The sequence below is a fragment of the Ovis aries genome, chromosome X (genome assembly GCF_016772045.2).
Source record: "Ovis aries strain OAR_USU_Benz2616 breed Rambouillet chromosome X, ARS-UI_Ramb_v3.0, whole genome shotgun sequence".
NCBI lineage: Eukaryota > Metazoa > Chordata > Mammalia > Artiodactyla > Bovidae > Ovis > Ovis aries.
In genome coordinates this window covers 17,326,270-17,347,633 of record NC_056080.1, presented here as the reverse complement: position 1 = coordinate 17,347,633, position 21,364 = coordinate 17,326,270, and the positions used below count along the sequence as shown (strand labels likewise).

General features: G+C 42.0%; 1 protein-coding gene across 31 annotated transcripts in view; it reads left to right on the top strand.

The window, feature by feature from the left end:
- ADGRG2 (adhesion G protein-coupled receptor G2) overlaps nt 1-21,364 on the top strand; it is a 131,230-nt gene that overhangs the window by 14,694 nt on the left and 95,172 nt on the right. For 26 of the 31 annotated variants that reach the window (XM_060407696.1, XM_060407712.1, XM_060407699.1 and 23 more), the window contains one exon: nt 2,330-2,443. The exons of the other annotated variants lie outside the window; for them this stretch is intronic. The gene's annotated coding sequence lies outside the window, so the exon portion shown is untranslated. The remainder of the gene's footprint in view (nt 1-2,329; nt 2,444-21,364) is intronic. 31 annotated transcript variants of the gene reach the window in all.

Below are 21,364 nucleotides of genomic sequence, written 5' to 3'. Positions count from 1 at the left end.
CAATTCCCATACAGCAGCTGAAGCATCTCTTTAGAAGTATTAACTGGATGATGTCACTCCCCTGCTGGATTATGGAGTTCTGCCATGTTCTGACCCCTGCTTTTCCCTGTTGCAGACCACACTTCCTCCTTTTGATTCTTCCAGCACATCAAGCTCCTTTTGGTCTTTTGTACTAACCGTTCTTTCTGGAATGTTCTCTCTGCCCCTCCCTCGTCTTTCTCTGGCTGGCATCATTCATCTCTCAGTTTAAGTATCACCTCTGGTTCCTTGATCCAAAATAGATCCCAAGTCACTCACTGTATCATTCTCACCTTACTGTAATTTTCAACGTTGCACTTATCATTATATTAGCTTTATTCTTTATTTGTATGTTTATTGTTCCCCTCTCCTTCTCTGCCCCACCCCCCTGCTCCCACGATAGAATATGAGCAGGGCCCACACTTTATCCCTGGTACCTAGGATTTGGTATACAGTAGGTATTCAGTTAGATGAATGAATGAGTGATAAACTTAAACTACCTAACATGATCTCCAGCACATGAAATGAAAGTCACTCAGTCACATGAAAGACACTGAATAAATGTTCTCTTTCTCCAGAAATTCATGTCTCTGGGCTAAGTCTAGAAGCTGCTGGTGAGAACAGTGATCTGATGAACAAATTAATATCTGTGTGTTAGGATCCTAATTATTAGAGTTTCCAGACATAAGGGAATTACATTTTACCAAGAAAAAACAGTGATAAAATTCCAGAGATCACCAATGTCACATTTTTTAGTGGGGGACTCTTCTGGTCCTAACTATAAGACTGCTTCTCAAATTTTTGAAAAACTTGGACATATTTCCCTTGGGTTTTAGACATGTAAAGTTTCTAAACCTAGATATTCACAAATTGAATATATGGAAGGAGAAGGAGAAAGATTAGGAGGATGTATGCCAAAATGATTTCCCTTTTAGACATAATTTGAAAATTAGCCATGATTTTTAGGTAAACCCTAATAGTACATTCTGTATAGTATTGAAGCTTCCAGGAACAATCAGTACAAATGATCTCCACTAGTGATTTTGCTATCCAGATAATTAACTTTTTGACAGAATATATCACATGTTTTGGAGTATTTGGAGAAACCATTACCCTTGTGAAAGTAAAAGTTGCTCAGTCGTCTCTGACTCTTTGCAACCCCATGTACTATACAGTCCATGAAATTCTCCAGGCCAGAATACTGGAGTGGGTAGCAGTTCCCTTCTCCAGGGGATCTTCCCAACCCAGGGATCGAACCCAAGTCTCCTGCATTGCAGGCAGATTCTTTACCAGCTAAGCCACAAGGGAAGCCCACCCAGTAGTAGTTATTTTTTACATTGGATCGATGCTCATTTTATATCCATAGTTCATATATGAGTCAAGAGCTGTGTACCATTGTCCACTCTCCTGATATTTATCACCTATGCGTCATTATTAGTCATTTTCTTTCTAGCATCCATTTTTAGTGAAAGTAGGCAAGTATGGCAGGCAGTATTTCTTAGATATAAAGTCTTATTCTTTTTGACTCATCTGTGAAAGTGGATAAAATGTGTATACATATGTTTCTAAAATTAAACTTTTTAATGAAGTATACACTATACGCATTATAAGTGTATAGCTCAATGAATTTTTACCAACTTTGCACACCCCTGTCACCAGTCCCCCATCAAGAATCAGAACATGAGTGGCTCCTACAAGTCCCCTTCATGTCTCCTTCTGGGCACTCCTACCCCCTAAAAGTAACTACTATTCTGATTCTAATGTCATAGATTGATTTTGTCTGCCCTTGAATTTCATATATATAGTACCACACAGGATATCTGACTTTTCATTTTTGTTTGGGAGATTCATCCATATCATTGTGTTGTGTGTTGCAGTTACTGAATAGTATTCCATTGTATGACTGTACCACAATTTATCCTTCCTACTATTGATGAACCTTTGGTTAGTTTCCCATTTCTGGCTTTTATGATTAGTGTTATGAGGAACACTCTTGTACATACCTTTTTTTTTAAACTTTTTTTATTTTGTATTAAGAAATAGCTGATTAACATTGTTGTGATAGTTTCAGGTGAACAGCGAAGGGACTCAGCCATAACTTAGACGTGTATCCATTCTCCCCCAAACTCCCCTCCCATAAAGCCTGCCACATAACATTGAGCAGAGTTCCTTGTGCCATATAGTAGGTCTTTGTTGGTTATCTGTTTTAAATATAGCACTATGGATAATACCTATCTTTTGATGAACGCGTGTATGTTGACTTAAAAAATATTGGCAATCCAAAAGTTGATAGTTATGTTTTATTCGGCAGGAATTTTTAGGACTTCAAGCCCTGGAGACAGCATCTCAAGTAACCTTAAGGGAACTTCTCTGAGGAGCTGAGGCGGAGAGGCTGGTTATATAGAAGTTTTGCAACAAAGGGCAGGTAATCTGAATGTCAAAAGATTATTGTTAATTAAAGAAAACTGCTGCTGCTGCTAAGTCGCTTCAGTTGTGTCTGATTCTGTGCGGCCCCATAGACGGCAGCCCACCAGGCTCCCCCGTCCCTGGGATTCTCCAGGCAAGAACACTGGAGTGGGTTGCCATTTCCTTCTCCAATGCATGAAAGTGAAAAGTGAAAGTGAAGTCGCTCAGTCGTGTCTGACCCTCAGCGACCCCATGGATTGCAGCCTTCCAGGCTCCTCCTTCCATGGGATTTTCCAGGCAAGAGTACTGGAGTGGGGTGCCATTGGAAGTTAAGGAATTCAATGCTTCTCTATGTATGGGAGCTTCCCTAGTGGCTCAGATGGTAAAGAATCTGCCTGCAATGCAGGAGAACCTGGGTTGGGAAGGTCCCCTGGAGAAGGGAATGGTAACCCACTCCAGTATTCTTGCCTGGGAAATCCCATGGACAGGAGCCTGGCTACAGTCCATGGAGTCACAAGGAGTCAGACACGAGTGAGCAACTAAGACTTTCAAGACTTTCAGCTATCTGGGGCATGTATCCTGTGTTTTCTCACCCTGAGTTTCCTCGGGGCTCATGATAGGGAGTGGCTGCAGTCTGATGGCTGCTAGATGGCAGGTATATTCTTTTCCTGAGTTTCCTCAGGGCTCACCAGCTCATATTGGAGAGCTGCAATCACTCTTGACTGTGACATCCTTTGTTTACTGATAGGGCAGGAGATGTTTTTCTCATGTGCATTACTACTATGTAAATGCTATAGGGTAAGAAAAAGAACATTCCCTCTACCCTCCTAGGTTCTTGGCTGAGACCCACCCCGTAATAAAAAGATAGATGAACAGGAGAAAAACAAACAGGAGTTTAATAATACATATCCTCCTGTATACATGGGAGAGACCCATGAAGACAGAGTAACTCCCCCTAAATGGCCCAAGCCCCACTATGTTCAATACCATCTTCCACTAAAGACAAAAGATTTTTTGTGGGGTGGGGGAGGCCAGTTCTAGGAATTATCAGGAAAAGCACAGTGAACAACGGTTGGGGTGTTATGCAGATTTAAGTCCTTGCCTTCTCCATTGAGAAGAGTTTCTAGAGATTTAAAGTGACTGTTCTGGTATGGAGAGGGAGACACCCTTACAAATGGAGGTTCCCCTTATATATGTAAATATCTCCTACAGAAGGGTCACTTCTACTCGCTTTTCAGAGCTGCTTCTTTGTATGCTGTTTCTTAAAAATAATCAGCCTCAAGATAATTCTTACACCAAAGAGACATTTTGAGATGTCATATTCTGCTCCCCTTCAATACCTAAACAAGAATGCTTTTGATGTTGTCATAAAGTTGCTTACTCGTGTCTGATTCTTTGCGACCCCATGGACTGTAGCATGCCAGGCTTTCCTGTCCTTCACCATCTCCCAGAGTTTGCTCAGACTCATGTCCATTGAGTTGAGGATACCATCCAAAGGTGGCTTCTACTTATTTTCTACTTATTCTTATTTCTACTTATTTTCATGGTTGTCAGTTATTTGGTACTCTGAATGCAATTAGGATTAGTAACCACCTCTGCATATACTTTCCTATCTGTATCCATATACCGTGTTGAGGCTTTTTATTCATAAGTTGAGTTAAGTTTTAGTATGAGTTGTTTTTCTTTGATTTTTTTCTAAGTGTGTTTGCATGTTCATTTATTCCTTTACCAGCTACCTATATCAAAATGTCATTTTAAAATTTCATAAGAATTTTAACGTTTTTTCCTGTGATACACACACATGATTATTTTGAAATGAATGACACTCCTGGAACTGTCAAATGTATTTTACAGATATTGAGGCAAAGGTTTACCCACATGAATAGTCTTAGAATGGTACAGGCTTATTAAGCAGTGATTAATTTTGCCAAGGAGGCAAAAAGGGAAGAATGAAATAAATGAAAGAGGTTTTGAAAAACTAAAGTATGCTTTATTTTGTTGTAATTACACCCAGGTTTGCAGGTTGACACAATTATCTCCCTTTGTCCCAGATTTGTCCCAAATATCCCATTCAGCAAATCTGAAGTTAATTTGACAAACTGAATAGAGCACATTAGCCTGAAATGGAGCAAATACCTTCCACTTGACTTTGGTAGGAGTCACAGTTGCTAAATATACTCTTTATGCAGAGAACACTTGGTGAATTGCTATAGTTTGTAGCCAAGCTTTTTAGACATACAGGTAGATCTTTTTGAAATGTAGATGCGGGTTCTGGGACAGGGCTGGAGATGCCTCCTTTTGGGGGACCATACTTTGAATAGTGAGGCTTTAAGCACAGCTGGGATCTTTGTCCGTAGCCCTTTCAGGAATGATAAACATCCCTGTTCTCGAGCCTCTCCGGTTGGCCTCCCAGCATGGGCCGACAAACCAGACACGTTCAGCCTGCATTAGAGCACAAAGCTCAGTACTCCTTGGGTGTGTCTTTAAATCTCAAGTAGCAACTCCTTTTAGCCTTCCCTCACCTAGTCTCTCCTCACACATTCCAAACAGCTGAAGAAAAACCACTGAACTCCTCAAATGCACGCCAAACCCAAACACACACACACTCACTCACTCTCTCTAAATCCCAGATACTGACTTGAAGGGAGGAATGGGGCAGGGCAGGCATGAAACTGCCTTCTCTTCTGCTGGCTTTGGTGCCTCAGACTTCCTCATTTATTCCATAGGGACTGGGTGTCTGTTTTAAGATCCTGGGCCCCGAGCACCACGGTGCACCCAGTCCCCTTCCAGCCACTAGCTGGACATTTCTCTCCACCCATGTGGCAGCCTGGAGTGCCAGGATGAACCCTTCCCAGGCCACCCCTGGGAGCAGCCCTTAGCCAGGGCGGGTAGGTATTTAATCCAGCTCTTTGCCCCTGAGTGGGACCCCTGAGACGGCTGGGCGGTCTGCACCGGCTCCCAGAGCTTCCAGGACTGAGACAGCCTCCCCCAGTGGTAACTGGCTTGATGATGCATCTGTATTAGCTGCCTTCCTGCCCCCATCTCACCTCCCCATTCTCGTGTGTCCTGGGATCACGTGCTAAATAAATTGCTTGCTCTGGAATCTTTGCCTCGGATTACCTTCTGGAAGAACCCAAACTATGGCAGGGCTCTTTGAGGCCAGCAGTCAGGAAGTACTTTTGTTCATTTTAATAAAACCCATGACACGAAAACATGGGAGCCCCTTGGGTTGGTCCTTGGGAGGGCTTCACCAGTGTCTGGTTATTTTGTTGGCGTGACACCAAGCATTCAGGTGGCTGGAAGTAAGCCCAGTCTCAGAGAGAACGCTTCCGTGTTCTGGACTCCCAACAGAGCTGACTCTTGTCCTTCTGAGTCTTGCCAGGCCAGGGGTGGGGGTAGGGGGAAAGTGTATCGCTGAGTTCTGCCTCAGGGCCATTGAGCACATCTTGTGGCCCTGGCAACCCTCGCCCTGGCTGCATCCTACTTCCGTGTTCCTTTCTGTAGGCTTCCCTTCCTGGGGTTCTCTGTCATGCGCTCTCTTGCCAGCCCCTTGGGACTAGGAGTCCTTTCTTGGACCTTCAGTTTACTGCGTGGAGGCTCCTGACTTTAAGATTCAAGGATGTACCACCCCTGTTTTCCAGGCTTTGTGCCAACGATCAGTGCTCCTCTAGTTGTGTGTGTTTTTTTTAATTAATTTCTTCACTGCTGTGTTTAGATGTTCTCTAGTTGTGATGAGCAGGGGCTTCTCTTGTTGCAGAGCATGGGCTCTAGGGAACGTAGGCTCAGTAGCTGTGGCTCCCAGGCTCTAGAGCACCGGCTTAATGTGGCGGCGCACAGGCTTAGTTACCCTGCAGCATGTGGGATATGCCCGGACAAGGGATCAAACGTGTGTTCCTTGCATTGGTAGGTGGAGTCTTTACCACTTGACCACCAAGGAAGTCCATAGCCATGTCTTTAGCTTGTCCCCCTTCTCCTGCCTTTCTCTCCAGACTGGAGTTGGACCCAAACTTTGGTATAATTTAAACTTCACAGTGCATTTTAGAACTGCCTGTGCTCAAACTGGGGATCTTAGCCCTTCTATATGTTCAGAAGCCTGCCTTTTCCCCTTGAGACCTTGTTTGCAGCATTCCCCTTTCTGTGGTTCCTCGAATGATTGGAACCCACACCAGGCAGAGATATTTGGGAGGGTGGCCCGACCTGGCATCTAGAATGGATTGTTCACAGTCTTGCTGTACCCCTGCCAGGGTGTGCTGCCCACTATGTCTTTGTTTGGGCCTCCTGGGATTCCTGATTAGAGACCCTTGTTCCTTTGGATTTGGTATTTTAGGAGTACCCACTACATCAGTGGGACTAGCTTTAATGTAAACATGTATGAAAACATCAAGGATGGATGGTTAGGTGAGTGCTTCCCTGTGACTTCGGGCTCTCTTCCTGGCTTGTAGACTGCCACCTTTTTGTTGTGTTCTCAAATGATGGAGAGAAGCGATAGGGGAGAGACTCTTTCTCTTCTTGAAAGGCCATAGTCCTATTAGATTAGGGTCCCACCCTTATGACCTCATTTAACCTTAATTATTTTCTAGAGACTTTGTCTCCAGATACAGTCATGTTGGGGGTTAAGGCCACAAAATATTAATTTGGGGGTGAGGAGTGGGACTCCAGTGATAGCAATAATTGTGCTTAGCTTTCCCCCCAACTCCTCCATTCATCTAGCTAAATCCTGAAATTGCACTATTAGAGATTCATTTCTTTGACTTAAAGAGTTGTTAAAAGGTAAATGGGTACAGAATTTGGTTGATGTGTCTTGATATGAGGTCATCTCCTAAGAGCAGATAGGATTCACAAAGTAGGAGGATATTGGGTGTCAACAAGTTGGGAATGGGCCCTAAAGAGAGAAAGAGTACTAAAAAAGGAAGTCAGTTTTCCCTCAGCAGCATCTTTTTGTTAACTTTGCCAAGGCCTGTTCCAAGTCCTCAGAATTATTTAATCAGTTCCTGCAAAATAACCCTTAAAATCAAATAACTGAGTACTTAACCTAGCTTTCTTGGATCTACGAATGATTTGAAAGCCTTTTAAAGAAGTCTTATCAACTCTCTGCCAAGGGAGAAGTATTGATAGAAGTACAGCTTCTCATTGGCTTATCCAGCCTTCTGTCAACACTTCTTATTAGCCAACAAATTATGTGTAATGACAACAGATGTTTGTAGTAAAGATTCTTGTGTTGTTGGAGCCTAAAGTACTTTTTGAATCACTAGAGATTAAATTATGTATGGGATAATTTTCATATTAACTGTGATATTGATAAAGTCTTGGTTCCTGCTTGTTACTGAATGATAATCCTTTATCAGCCAGGATATTTCCATTTCAGTACTTTGTCTTTCTCCTATGCTAACAGCGAAATGGTACCTGAGGTAAAATGAGCCCTTCTTGTGGCTTGTTACTGCTAGGATAGGCTGCTTTTGGATAATTGACTAAGGTAATCAGAACACTGTGTATGAGTCAGGCATGTGGCTTTGACCCCAATGTGGCCTTTGCTGTTACGGAGACCCCTAGAGAGTGGGTCAGTGTTTGTTCAGTTCTGCTAAGGAAAGTGCGTGGAATTCCATCTCCTTTAGACCTGCTCCATCAATGGTGTCATTTAAGTCTTCAACCCTGGCCGTAGATTAGGTTTTTTTAAAAAAATTTATTTATTTATTGGCTATGCCATGCAGCATGTGGGACCTTAACTACCCTGACCAGGAATTGAACCTGTACTCCTGGCATTGGAAGCACAGTCTTAACCACTGGACCACCAGGGGAGTCCTCATTAGCTTTTAAAAAGTGCACAGAAGTAAGTACTGTCCTGAAACTGGTCTTCATCTTCTCATATGTTTGTTTATACTTACTCTGTATAGGAATATGTCCCTTAGTAAGAGAAAATGCTGCTTGCATGCTTTTTTTTTTAAAATTGGAGTATAATTGCTTTACGATGTTGTGTTGGTTTCTGCTGTACAGCAGTCTAAATCAGCTGTATGTATACATATATTCCCTCCCTCTTGGGCCTCTCTCCCATCCCACCTCCTCCATCCCACCCCTTTAGGTCATTATTTGCATGCTTTTAAACTATGTGATTGGTATTTTTTTTAACCCCCATGTTATTCTGCAACTTTAATTTTGTCATTGACTGTTTTTGTGAGATTTGTCCTCATTGCTACATGTAGCTCTTACTCATTTCTTTCTCTGCTCTGTTGTAGTCCATTGTGTAAATATATAATCTGTTGGTACATTCTTCAGTTGATGGCCATTTAAACTGCTTCAGTTCAGTTCAGTTCATTCTTCTATTGATGGCCATTTAAATGGCTTCAGGTTTTATTATTAAAAATGAAGCTGCTGTGAATAGCCTTGAACATGTTTCCTTGTGCTAATATATTTCCGTAGAGATTATATTTAGGAATGAAAGTACTTAAAAAAATCTTTTTTAAATTTAAATTGGACGATAATTGCTTTACAATATTGTGTTGGTTTCTGCCAAGGAATGAAAGTACTAGGTGGTAGGGTATATGCCTCTTCAACTGTACTGGTTGTTTCCAGATTACTCTCCTAAGCAACTGGGAAAGAGACTTCCTGTTGCTCAGCATCCTTGCCAACACTTAGCATAATCAGACTGGAGATTTTTTAATATCACTGAGATGGTATTATATCTCCTTTGGTTTTATTTTTTTTTTCTCTTTTGGTTTTAATTTGCATTTCTCTGAATATTAGTGTTCATTGACTATTTAAATTTAATCTTCGTGAAATTCTAGTTCAAGTTTCTTTTTCCTTCTATCAGGTTTTCTGTGTTTTAAAATTGACTTGTTGATGTTCTTTATATATTCTAGATACTGGTTTTTAGTGATATATGTTATAAATAATGCCTCTCAGTCTGTGGCTTATTTTCTTACTTTTTATGGTGTTTTCTGATAAGATTCTTTCATTGTAGTCAGATTTCTTCTTTATTTCTTTTATGGTTTGCACTTTTATGTTTCTGTCCCAAAGACCTAAAGATACCTCTGTTGTCTCCTAGAAGTTTAAAGTCTTGGCTTTTGAAATAATTTTAGTCTAATTGGAATTGAGGGAGCAGTCTATGTGTGGATTGTTATTCCATGTGGAAAAACACTTGTCACAGAATTGGTTATTGAAGAGTTGGTCCTTACCCTCCCTCAGCTGCATCTTCCCTGGCCCTCTTTTGCTATATCGAGTGCCCCTATATGTGTGAATCTGCTTCCAAGCTCACTAAAATTTGGCTTCCTGGTATATTTGTCAAACCCTGAGTATTAAACAGCCTTGATTACTGTAGTTTTCTAAAGAGTCTTGGTATCTGGCAATTCAGGCGCTCCTCCTTTGTTATTCTTTGTCAGATTGTCTTGGCCACTTTCTTTTACATTACATATACATTTGGCCCTCCATATCCATTGGTTCCACATCCAGGAATTCAACCAACTGCAGATTGAAAATATTTGGAAATAAAAATTCCAAAAGATTCCAAAAAGCGAAACTTGAATTTACCATTAAGTCAGCAACTATTTACATCACATTTATGTTGTATTAGGTAGTATATGTAATCTAGAGATGATTAAAAGAATACATCCTCTATAGATTATAACTAGGCCACTTTACATAAGGGACTTTAATATCCTCAGATTTTGGTATGTGTGGGGGTTCCTGGAACCAATCCCCCTCGAATACCAAGGAACAGCTGTACATCTTGTTGTTTAGTCACTCAGTCATATCCGACTCTTTTGTGACTCCATGAACTGTAGCCTGCCAGAGTCCTCTGTCCTTGGGATTTCCCAGGCAAGAATACTGGAGTGGGTTGTCATTTCCTTCTCCAGGGGATGTCTCCAACCCAGGGATTGAATCCGAGTCTCCTGCATTGCAGGTGGATTCCTTACTGCTGAGCTACCAGGGAAGTCCCAGTGTACACCTTAGAATTACCATTAAGTTCCATAAAGAACTTCATTAAGATTTTGAGTGAAATTACCTTGAATCTGTAGCGTTATTTATTTTTCCAAATTACTTTGATATAGATTATCCCGTTTGGGTCTTGCAACAACTTGAGAGTTAAGTTAATATTGCCCCCTTTTCTCAGATGAGGAAGCATATTAGAGAAATTAAATGCCTTGTCCACAGCTCACAAAGCTAGTTGATGACAGAGTCTGGTGTTTTGTTTTGTTTTGTTTTTTATTCCCCCCTTTTTTGTTGAGAAATAATCCACATACCATAAAATTCACCATTTTAAAGTGTACAATTTGGTGGATTTTAGTGTATTCACAAGTTTCTGTAACCATCACCACTATCTAATTCCAGAACATTTTCATTACCCAAAAGAGAAGCTCCTGTACTCATTAGTGGTCACCGCCCACTTTCCCCTCCTCCCCTCAGACGCCGGCAGCCACTCTCTACTTTCTGTCTATGAGTTTGCCTGTTCAGGAGATTTCATAGAAATGGAATCATGCACTATGTGGTCTCTGGCGTTTTTCCACTTAGCATCATGTTTTTAAGGGTCCTCCATGCCACGAATCGCAACTCTACTCTTTTCTCTTTCCCTTCATTTTTTTCTTGCATTCATTTCCTTTCTTCATTTTCATCTTCTTTTCCTTTTCCTTCATTCCTTCAAGCCAAGTCTTTTAACTCAGCCAGGTGGTCTTTTTACAGTTACCATGTTAAATCAATCAGTAAGTGGAAATTTATTTCTTTAAGAAATTACGGATAAAATGATAATGCATGAGCCTAACAACAAAGTTCTCCAGCTTCACTCCCTGTTGGCGTTCGTTAGGTGCTCAGACATTGAGCTGAGTGCCCCAGAATAAAGGATCAACATCAGAGATCTTTAGAAGAATCTTGCCAGTGTTGTTTCTTCTATGCTAAGCCGAACTTTTGCTAAGCCGTGTGCCTGGAAAGCAGAACATTGTTTAGGTTATCAGCTGTGTATTAGATATGCATACTTGCTTTTGTAGAAGAGAAGTCTTATTTTCTTCCAAAGAACTTGAGGTGGTTCAGTTGAATGTGTTATACAGATCTTGGTTTGAAAGAGTTACATAAAGCACTGTGTGTAAAGAACCCTTCTTTCTTTAGAAATGAACTTACTCAGTTCAGCTGTATTTTGCTGTTAACCTTAACCTTCAGTTGAACTATGAAGAAGAATCAGAATGAATGACACTACAATTTGCCAAGCCCTGAAGTAAACCAGGGACAAATATGTGTGTTTCCCTGCAAAGTATGCTGAATTAATTCCTTACCAGTCCTCAGACCACTCCCAGTGAACAAACAGAACCCACATTTGTCAGGGTCAGGAGAGAGGAAAGATTAAACGTGCACACACTTGCGTGTGTGTGCACACACAGACACAAACTCATAATTAGTTGATCTGCAACAAACCTCAAGCTGTTCTCTTAACTAAAATCAAGCCAATAATTCATTTAGGTTTTAACCAGCTATTTTGGAAATTATTTTATAAGGCTTTAGTTCTTTCAAATGTTCACAACCCACAAAATTGGTTTTGAAAATAATCATTTTTCCCTTTGCCTACAAGGAATCACAAAATTGAGTTTGAGTTCATTTACAGTCATTTTTCTTCCCCTAGGTTTTTAGATATCATTTTTTTTCTCTGCTTCCTTTTTTAACTTGCCATGGATTTTCCCTTCTTTCCCCAGTAGTATGTCCAGCTTCTTCAAAATCTCTCCGTTCATCTATGCACTCTTTCAACAAGTCTTTCTAACATTCCTACTATGCCCAGGCACTCTTCTAGTCATTGAAGACTCAACAGTGAACCCAACAGACAAAACCTCAGCCTTCAATAAAGCTTATTTTCTAGTGAGTGAAGCAGATAATAAAGTAAATAAAATACACATTATGTTAGATGGTGATTCATGCTATCTGTAGAGGAAAATGTATCAGAATAGCGGCACAGGGAGCATGGAAGGGCTGCAATTTTAAATAGCATTTCTTTAAGTCAGGGGTTGGCTAACTTTGGCCTGTAACCATCCACCTTTTTCTGTAGATAAAGGTCTATTAGCACACAGCCACATCCATTCATTTACAGGTTGTCTGTGGGGTTCATTAGTTGCAACAGAGACCATATGGGCAAAGTCGAAAATATTTACTCTTTGGCCTTTTGCAGAGAAATGCAGATTTTATTTATTTATTTGTCTATTTGGCTGTACTGGGTCTTAGTTGTGACACTCAAGATCTTCCACCGTCATTGTGGCCTGTGAACTCTTAGTTGTGGCATGTGGGATCTAGTTCCCTGCCCAGGGATCGAAATCCAGGTCCCCTGCGTTGGGAGTGCTCAGTCTTAGCCACTGGACCACCAGGGAAGTCCCTGCAAATTTTTATTTATGATAACAGTGTATAATAGTATGCATGTTGTGCTTTTCAGCTTCCAAACATCTTTAATAAACTATGGCCTTGTCTGAGTGTGGCAGTGGTATCAGGGTAGGTCCAAGTAGCTTTGTTTTACAGGTCACTGAACCAGAAAGGTTACTGGGATTGTCCAGGGCTGCCGCTCTTATAAAGTGGTGATGTTTAGCTCTCACAGCTGGTGCGTTTCCCAGCGTGATCTACTGATGATAAAGACAACCCAGCTTTTTAGCACTGGGCGCTTCCTAGCATACATAACACAGGCAGGCAATACTAAGTAGGCATCAAGAGTGTGGGCTCTAAACCTAGGCTGTCCAAGTTCAAATCCTCACTCTGCCACTTCTTCTGTGCTGTGCCTCAGTTTCCTTTTCTATAAAGGAGTTATAATAATATGCTTTCTGGGTAGGGTGGTGATGCATCCCAGTTTGCCCGAGGCATCTTGGATTCATGCCTACTTTGTCTGCATTAAGTAATAGTGTCTCATTTTACACCCAGCTGCTCCAGTCTGAACATTAAGTTATATTTGTACCCTAGCTAGGGTTGTCGCTGGGCTTGAGTTAGTACAAATAAGGCTTTTAGAATCCTGCCTAACCGTAGTCTGTAGCAGTGGTTTCTTATCTTTGCTGTGCCAACTCATCAGTTCATTTTCTTCTGACTCATTTTTTGGTTCCATTAAGTCCAGACTTGTTCCCTTGTGAAGTGATTTTGTGTGTTTGGGTTAACAGGTGACAGAGGATCCTTCTTTCAGGGTACAGAGCCCTCCACCTGCAGTGTTCATCCCCCAGCAGGCCTCCGGCCTCTCTCCCTGACCTCCTTCCATAGGTCTTTGCTCACACGTCATTGTCTCATGATGCTTTCACAGGCCACTTCTCTAACTTGCCATACCGTCCTACACACTTCGTGTCTACTAACCTGCTTTAGTTTTCTGCCTAATACTTACGTATATTACCGAGCAGCTAATAATGTTTTTAGTGTGCTTTTGTTTTGCTGTTGGATAGAAAGAAAAAAACCCAAATAGGCCTGTGAGATTACTTTTTAAAAAAAAAATAGTGTAGCTTTATTGCTAAAATTTGAAAAATTACAGAAAATCACAGTGCCACAAATATAATCCACCCATAGTCCCACCCCTTCCTGCATGGTTGTCATTTTAAGGTGTATTAAGAAAAACAATTTTATCATAGAACTTTAGCTAAATAGCTTATAAGCAAGTGAGGATTTACTTAGTTCTCTAAGGATTATAATTTTGATTCCTTTAAGATAAACCTGTCTTCATGTTTTCATCTGAAACTGTTCTGAGAAAACATCAAAGCACTAGTGCAGCCTGGTCCCAATCCCAGAAATAAAGGAAAAAAAACATGGCAGAGAGTGGAGTGAGAAAGCAAGCTTCCCCACTGGGAGTTAAGGTCTCTTGGAGTATTGGCAATGCGTTAGCTTGACTCTTGCCAATGTGAATGTCTTAATAGAAAGGATCTTGTGGTGACATGTTTTTATTTGCTGATTTCCTTTATCATATGGAACAAGTTGCACACTCTTTGTGCCTCACTGTTTCCCCTAAGAATATAATTCAGCTGTGTGTGTTTGTTCCACAGCCCTCTTTAAAACTTGTAATTGTTCCATATATTTGTTCGTTTACATTTTTGAGTTCCCCACCAGCATGTCAGTTCCAGAAGGGCACAGTTGTATCTGTCTTGCTCACCAGTGCATTCCTAGCACCTCACGTAGTGCCTGGCACATGGTATTTACTCATTAAATATTTGTCAAATGGGGAGTCCACTGAGCCTGGTGGCACACACACCCCCTCTGTGCAGGGGACCAGGGTGGGGACGACCCTTGTGCAGGGTTCTCAGTTGCAAGAGAATAAAGCCCTAAAAGATGGCCCTGGCCCCTCAAATATTATCCTCATTTTCTCCCCCAGTCCCCCAATTCCTTTAACAAATGACAGAGTTATTAATTCATCCATCTGAGTTGGTTTAAAGTGTTGATGAGTTTTGAGACAGGAATCTCATTAAGACCTTCACACTCAGGGATCAACAGGGATTCTTGCTGTGGTCCTGTGAGGTGGGGGGGGCCAGTGATGATGGGGTGGGAATGAGAAGAGCCCAGAGCAGGGAGGTGGAAAGAGGGCTTGGGCAAAGTGGGATGGCCAGAGCGGAAGGAACACAGGAAGGGTAGTGGGCCCACTGCCCACACAGACTGTATTTAGAGAAGCTCATTCACTTTCACCCACAGCCCAGGCCTTTGAAGCAGTCAGCCCAGTGCCTGACACACCTGAGCAGTGGATGATGGCAGTGAGGTGATAGCTAAATGTTTTGAACATGTACTATTAATATGAGCCACACTCTCTGCTCGGCACGTTTCCTGTACTTACTCTCTACTCCTTTGCAAGACTTTTAGGAGACAAATACTACAGTTATTCCCATTTTATGGATAAGGATCCTCAGTTGGCAAGACGTTTAATATCCGAGACAACTTTGTCCTGTGGCTTGTCGCAGGCTAAAGTTACATACTCGTTCTCATCAGTACTCAGTAAAAATATCTTGCCCCCCCCCCACCTCCCTTTCTTCCTCAGTATCCTATATGTGAAAGCATTTTGGCAATTTTGTCAATAATTTGACATGATTACTGTAGAATAACTAAAAGCAGCTTATATACGTGTGGAACATGAGTTTTAACAGCAGCTCTTTTGAGATACTGTGCCCTTTTTCTTTTCTTGTACAAGCACACTACATCTTTATTCAGGCAGATCGTGCCCATATGAGGTGCTGTGTTCAACATATATTTCTAATTACAACATTGATTATTACTATTTATTGAGAATTTGCTATGTGCCAGGGATTATTTTAGGTGTTTCATGTATAGTGACACATTTATATGTCTCAACAACTGTGAGATGGATGCTGTTGATATTATCTCCATTTTATAGGTGGAGAAACTGAGGCACACAGATAGACTGAGTTAATTGCCCAAAGGTTTTAGGAGCAGCAGGTAGCAGAGCCAGAATTCAAAGGCAGGGGCTTATGTCTCTTTAAACACTCTGCCATTTGCTTCGTGAGTGGGCATGGCGACCTTTCTTTACTTTGGTTAATATTTATTGACAATTCATGAGGAAGTTACTGAATATTCCTTCCTGAGATACCCCACCAGCTGTAACCTGACTTTCCCACTTGGGTTTATTTCCTTTCAACCCGACCCTTTCCAGTGAGAACCCAAGAGATGGATTGAAATATTCTCTTTCATATTCACCTTGCAGTTTTCTACTGTGAAATTTTTCATCTATTTCTGAGACTAATGTGTGTGTTATACTTTGGAAGAGAAGTAATCTTTACTTTTTTCCTCAGCATTCTAATTATCATTCTAGTTGAGTTGCCGGTTTCACCAGTAGAATGTTTTGGCCTCCATTCTCTGTGTAGCAAGCTCGAGGTCTGCATGGTGGAAGGACTTCTAGGGGTTGCCTTTCTGCTGTCAAGTTTTCTGACCCCTTGTGGAGTTTAAGGTCAAACTAACTGGCCCACATGGGATATCCCATGACTTTCCTGCAGTGTATTAGAGTGAGTTACAGGGCTTCCCTGGTGGCTCAGATGGTAAGGAGTCTGCCTGCAATGCAGGAGACCTGGGTTCGATCCCTGGGTCAGGAAGATACCCTAGAGAAGGAAATGGCAACCCACTCCAGTACTGTTGCCTGGAAAATCCCATGGACAGAGGAGCCTGGCAGGCTACAGTCCATGGGATCAGAGTTGGACACGACTGAGTGACTTCACTATAGACCTTCTAACAGGCAAGCCCAGTGTGCCTCCAGGTTCAAGGAGCCTTTGGGGTCTGGTGGCAGAATTGAAGCTTTGGGACCATTCATGTGGTCTGCTCCAGATTTCCAAAAATGTCCAGGGAGTTAGACTTTTGATGTAAGAAAAAAAACACAATACTCTCTCACCACTTGGAACACCTCAGTTTTGGAAAAATCATTAAAAAAAAAAATGCCACGAAGCCACCCATGCTGCATCAGTGCTGGAGGGTCATTAGGCAAAAGGCAGCGTCCAGACACTTGTGGGAGGTATGATTTTTATGGGCTGTTTGTGTGTCCAGTTTTGCAGTTTTCAGAGGAGATCTGCACTGGGGCTGTCAATGAAAACCATTGAACCTGTCATGCTGTTGTTTGCCAGGTCGCCTGGAAAAACACCCTGGGAGGGTCAAAGAGGGGAATACTAAAAAAAAATAAAAATAAAAAAAAAATGGATGGCCCTGTTCTGGTGTGAGGCCAGGGCTCGGTGTCACAGCCAAATTCCCCAGTGAGAGAGGAGTTTCCACCAGTGCAGGTTTTCCCCACCCTACCTTACGCCATCCCGTCTGAAAAAAATTCCACTTCCGGTGGAGCCAAGTAGAGTCACTTGAAGGCAGTGTAAACAAAAGCAGCAGGTAGTGTTGATGCTTGCAAAGAACATTCTGATGGGGGAGAAAAAGAAATGAGAAGACCAGCTAGCAAGTGGGAGGTTTTCCTGGCTGTAGGAGAGCTGCTTGGAATAGCATTGGCTTCTGGTTTCTAAAGACCAGCCCAGCAAACCTAAAGCTCTAATGTAAGCAAACTCTCCTTGGGCATCTCTTCCCCATCCGTTCCCTTTTGCCCTCACTGAGCTAACGGCAGGTTCCCATCTCAATGCTCCTGTCATCTGTGTCTGACCCTGAAGGGCTCTCCCTGGTCACTCATGCCTGTGTTATCCCCACTCACCAGCAAAGCTGACTTGATCAGTTGAAATTCAGTCTTTAATGGATATCAGTGCCTTGCAAAAAGAGAAAAGACCACTTGACAGGTGGTCTTTTAGTTATTAGTCAGAAATTAAGAATTCTGCGGGTAGGAGAAGAGTTTTATGCTAGGCTGCCTTTAACAGGGCAGCCTCTCCTTCAGTCCTGCTGATAACGGAACAAGTTTCTCAGTCCTCCACCTCCCAAACACACAAAAGATAGAACCAGTCACTCCCATCTTTGTGTCCTCAAAGCTCGTAGAACTCCAGCACATTTTATAACACTGTTCATCGGTGAGTAGGAATTGGAATGAAGATGTTTCTGCCTTTTCCGAAACAACCCCGTTTAGCCTTTCCCAGTGCGAATAATGGGCCAGCCTCCATTTAGAAGGGAGTCTTAATTAGGAGCCAACTTCCTGTAGATGATGTTATCAACTGTCAAAGGCTGCTAACGGGAGGATTTAGCCGTGGACTGAGAAGTCACTGCTGAGCTAGGTGAGGTGGGAGTCCTGGGTGACCTTGATAAGAGTAGCACAGAATCCCGTTTGAAACAATTTCCAGAGAGGTTGGGAAGAGAGAAAGTGGCCATAGCAAGTATGGACAAGCCCTGAGCAGGTTCAATGAAAGGACTAGTTACAAGGAAGAACTCTGCTTCCTCGAAGAACTGTGTTTTCTCCTCTTCATGGATGAATTCAGAGTGGAACGTGATTCTTTTTCTCTTTGGACACTAGAGAGCCCTGTTTGTGGTTTGATATTTGATAGTACAAATGTGAAGTCCTTATGTCCTTGCTATTTGTTTTCTAATGCCCCTCCTTGCTTTTGATCTCCTTTTCTAATGTGTGTTCTGCTTGAATCTGCTTTTTTTTTTGTGCGGGGAGAGAGAGGGAATACAGAATGGCATCTTGTCATCTGTGGTCTCCATTGTTGAGTACCTCGTGGCCTTTTATCTGCCATAAATCACCATACAAGTGGAAGGCGTAATTGCTCTCAAGAACAGATGAGAAGGAGGACAAGTAATTCTCTTTATACAGGGGGGTTCTATAGATAGTTGTGGAACATGAGAAGGGAGATACTGGAAGACACCTGAGGCAATAAAGTCTTCCTCAGCTCTTCCAGAAGCTGGCATTGAGAAATCGAGAAAAAAATTCTAGCAGTGTGTTCCAGAGGGTGTACTTCTGATTTACTCTTGTTGATGGAAGCAGTAAAACCCCTGTCAGCCTCTGAATACCTTCACACATGCACCTAGAGAAGAAGCAAACCTCTGCTTCTAGAGATCCTAGGGAGAAAAGAGTTCCATTGAAAACACCATTAAGAAAAGTGACCATTTATCCAACCCTGACATCTAATTTGCCCTTCCTAAACATTTAATGTTGTAACCACAAACAAATGACAGGTTCCAGGACGCCAGGGAAAAGTAAGCTTTTAAAAAGTCTGTGAAAACATCGTTCAGGGGAAAAAATAAGTTAGAGTGGGAGTAAAGTACAGACTATAAATGAGGAAGAGGAAAGAAAAGCATTTTAAGAAATGACCTTGTGGCTTCTGAGTTGTACCGAGTGGTTTGATGTCATTAGCCAGATGATCCTATTGATTTTCTTATATTCATGTAGTAAACGAATGGAAATCTAAGCATTTTCCCACTTCATAGTGTGTTGTTTCCTGTAGTTATAAATATATCTTCCAGTCCCTTAGGGTGGCCAAGTAGAGGAAGGGGTCTTGGGCTATGCTCCTTAACCCTTGGGTGTCTGGCCTGACAGGCCCATTTTCTTATTGTATGTCCCCTCTGTTGGCAAGGAGTAACAGGGCAATGGAAGGGCTAGGACACCTCAGGAGTCTATTCCACAGGTCACTGTGATAAATGACTCTCCCAGGGAGATTTTTACCAGTAAATGTCCAGAGGTGGGCTGCAAACTGCCGAGAGTCCATCCTTTTGCCTGCCAGTCCCAGAAACGTCTTGCCTATCACTTTATGAGTTTGTCCCAGAGACCATGTGAGATGCCTAGAATCTGTTTTATGCAGGCTTCAGAGGGATGGGGTAGGAGGAAATGAGACTGACTTTGAATTGAACTAGCCCAGGCCACTGTCTTTTGTGCCTTGTGGGTCCTTAAATGGGTACCTGTAGTACTCACAGAAGGAAAAGAGAAAACCAAAAAGCATGGAGGGAATAATGAAAGGGAGGAAAGGTAGCTAGAGAGGAAGAGAAAGATGAAAGGAAGAAGGAAGATGCATAAATTAGCTTTTTCTGTGTAACAAAACACCCCAACATTTAGTGGTTTAGATAAAGCCACAGCCATTTCATTTGTTCCCAGTTCTGGAGTCTGCAGTGTGGTCTCTTTGCTCACTCATGTCCCTGCAGTCCCCTGCCAGTCAGCTAGATGACTCTCTGCTGGAGGTTGGCACAGTAATGGTAACTGGGCACACATGCCTTTCACCACCCAGCAGGCTAACTCAGGCTTGTTCTCCCTGTCACATAGTGGCTCGAAGTTCCAGGAGCAGGAGGAAAGTGGAAACTTCCATAGTCACACACTTTTTAAAAGAAATATTTGGCCACACCATGTGGCATGTGGAACTTTAGTTCCTCGGCCAGGGATCGAACCTGTGTCCCTTGCACTGGAAATGTGGAGTCTTAACCACTGGACCTCCAGAGAAGTCCAAAGCACTTTTCAGGCTTCTGGTGGCATCACATTTGCCAGTGTCCTATTAGGCAGAGCAAATGCGAGTCCATCACACATTCAAGAGGTGGAGAAAGCGATCCCGCCTTTGGCTGGGAGGAGTTGCAGTCACAGTGCAGATGGATTGGCATACTGGCATAGGGAGGATTTATGGCCGGTTGTGCAATCTCCCACAGAAGGGAAAGGCTAGAACTCTTTTGCTGGCAGGATTGGCAGAGATGTAGCAGTGTAGAGATTAAGGCCCTCACCTTAAATCACCAAGTGCCTATATTCCACAGTTTATCTGTCGAATAGGGCTGGATAATAGTATAACCTCTTACTCATTTCCAGTGGGAACAAGAAAAACTTTATGGGCAAAAGTTTCCTCCTCTTTTACTCCCTGGAATTGGACTAAGGAGCAGTTAAATGTTTAGTATGTCTCAAGTGGCAAATGTTTTGGAAACAGAAAACTTTAAGGCAGTAGACTTAATTTCTAACTCGTGTTGAAGATGCAACAAAAACTTAACAAAGGAAAAATTGGGAACTTTCCTGGTGGTCCAGTGGCTAAGATTCCAGGCTCCCAATGCAGGGGACCTGGGTTCAATTCCCGTCAGGGAACTGGATCCCACATTCTGCGACTAAGAGTTCACATGCCACAACTAAGACCCAGCACAGCCAAATATAAATATTTTTTTTTTAAAAGGAAAAATTGACATGGTGATCTTCTTAGTTACTTGGTAAGACCCATCCTACACTTGAATTTGTTTTTTCCTCATCTGTGTATCTTTTCATCATATTTCATTACTGAAAACAGTATCAAAGCATAGTTTAAGTAGAGGAAAATGCTCAGAATTTGTTGCTATCCAGTGGAAAGAGGAGTTGAGAGTTAATTAGAAAGCCTCAGGTCTGGCAGTTGGAATTGATTTAATGCAGCAGTAGTTATCTAAATTCAGTTTTCTTCAGGAAATGTTTTCATACAAAAGGAAGAAAGTCCATGTCTAGTAAACTTTGTATGAGTATAGCTTAATGTAAGACTGTCATTAAAAAAATCAAGTAGGTGTTTTTGTGAAATAGACAATGAATGCTCTGAGAAAGAATTCATTGGTACATCCTTACCTACAGATTCACTTTTAAGATGGTAATCATTTACATTCTAAGGAAAGGCATGCCCTAAGTTTGGAAACA